Raw genomic sequence first — 2,244 nt, forward strand, 5'->3', positions numbered from 1 at the left:
GACGTTGGTTCAACGTTAATTCGATGAGCAAAACAATGTCAGATCAACGTTGTTTCGATGTCATATTTCCACGTTGATTCAATGTCAGTTTGCTATCTGGGTCAAGGTTACATGATTAGTTTAGAGTTGACAAAACCAAACCAATCCAACCAGGCTTTGTTGGTACCATGATGCTGATCATCACCTTTCTCTGTCAGCTCAGGCTTTGATCCTGAGTTTAGAAGTTTAGGTGTGACTTCAGTAGCAAACAGCCAATCACGTGACATGTCCAGTTTAAGACGTCGAAGCATAAAAACAAAGTCACGTTGAGCGCCGCCGTCCACTTCTGTCGAAAGTGCTGGCTTGAAATTCTACTTTACTTTTTGTTTTGTGTTGATAGACCAAGGCTGCGTTCCAAACCGCATACTTCCCTACTATTTAGTATGGGAAAAAGAGTAGGCGAGCAAAAAAGTATGAATGAATCCAAAAGAGTAGGCGAGAATTACCTGGGTGACGTAGCAATTGTCGCGAGATTTGGACTTAAGTGCGTTCCAATATGCCTACTTTCCTACTATATAGTAGGCGAAAACAGTACGTGAAGGAAGCAGTACGTTCCAAACATCAGTTTTCATAAAAAGAGTAGGCGAGAAGTTCCCGGATGGCTTACTGCTTCCGCCCAGATTTTTGAGTGCTTTTCCACGGCTACTCATGATACTCATCTATCCCAGGAGGCCACGCGAGAGGATACGTCAATATCAACATCGCGGAGATAAGCGACGCGGGGGTTTTCAAATGTGAGTAAATACGGTTTAAATCGTATGTGTTAAACTACTATAGAGTAAACGTTTTAACTGTTGAACGTCTAAAGGAGTTAGACAGTATAGTATAGTTGTGATTTTGCTGTAAACACATGTTTTATTATGTATTGATAACAGGGGAGCTCCAGTAACCGTAAAGTTACGTTTCCAACGTGTATTTACATAACCATACATCTTAAAAACGCTTATTTAAAATGTCTATTTACATCAGGAAGGAAAATATTGTATAAGTATTGCAGGTGAGCACATCCCAACATGAAAAATACATGTGTGTGCTGCTATTATGTAGGATAATTCACTGTTGTCAACACTGACTGCTTACATTAGAAAAATTATGTGCTGTGAATAAAAACATATATAAAGTAACTAAACATGATATATATTTAATTTGTCCCTTATTGGTGTTGATATATTGAGGAACATTTAAGTTGGATTAAAAGTGAGTTAACACATCAACCTCAGCATGTAAGTGCAGTGTTGAGCTCGTAATGTGAATCTTGTCTGTATGTTACAGGGACAGAAGAACACGCGTGTGTTTATCCAGTGGAGAGGCTCATGATGCTGAATGCTGTCATCAATGAATGGGAACCGCTGTGTTGAGTCGGCAGTAGGGTTTGGGGTTCAGTGCCTGTAAATACATGCTTGTAGTTTGAATAAAGCTGTTTCATGTGTTGACTTGTATATGCATTTGTTTATTGTGATGGTTACTTTTATTTACTTTTATTTGTTCTTTTACTCATTTATTCATGTTTCTTATTGTTGTCAGTATATAAAATGTAATTAATTTATGCATTAATTCATCGATTGACTGACAATTGAGATGTTTCACTGCATTTAGCAATATAAATGAATTCATGCATTACTGTCATATTACAAAACAAATTACATTTTGCTTGTTTTATTAAATTATATTTTTAGTATATAAAAAGTTATATAAGTATTGGTCAGCATTTAATATTATTATTTTGTTTAAGTTTTGGGGTGGGCTAACAATGAAATTCATTCTGAGGTAATATTAATTTTTAAGCAGTGATACTTACATTTTTGGAGTATAAAATCAACAGTTTTCTCCAAAAGAGATCTTCAAGCAGCTGCCCGTCTCCTTTGTGCAGACATTACAAACGCTGTTCTAGGTTGTGCTGTCAAGTTACTGATGTTATGAAGTGTTAGAGCACTTGTCGCTCATATAATTTAAACTTATTAATATGCAAGATCATGGAAAGATTTATGTAACAATCATAGTGACAAAACAGAAAATATAAAGATCATTGGTTTGTGTACATCATAATATGACATAAAATTATATTTATACACAGGAAATAAGAACAATAAAAAAGGCTAAATATCTTCATTATAGTTCTTCATAATACATAAAAAAAAGTTGTTGTTATATCTGAGGGATGAAACGAGGTAAATTCATGAAGAAAAAGAGGAAAACTTAAAGGAG

The 2,244-nt window shown here is 35.2% G+C and overlaps 1 long non-coding RNA gene across 1 annotated transcript; it reads left to right on the plus strand.

Moving 5' to 3' along the window:
* Positions 1-386: 386 nt before the first annotated feature.
* On the plus strand, positions 387-1,478 carry LOC148997396 (uncharacterized). Its single transcript, XR_016168956.1, has 2 exons — positions 387-773; positions 1,312-1,478. It is a non-coding gene; the product is annotated as an uncharacterized LOC148997396 (long non-coding RNA).
* Positions 1,479-2,244: the final 766 nt, after the last annotated feature.

The sequence above is a fragment of the Pimephales promelas genome, chromosome 2 (genome assembly GCF_988280905.1).
Source record: "Pimephales promelas chromosome 2, fPimPro1.hap1.1, whole genome shotgun sequence".
NCBI classification, from domain to species: domain Eukaryota; kingdom Metazoa; phylum Chordata; class Actinopteri; order Cypriniformes; family Leuciscidae; genus Pimephales; species Pimephales promelas.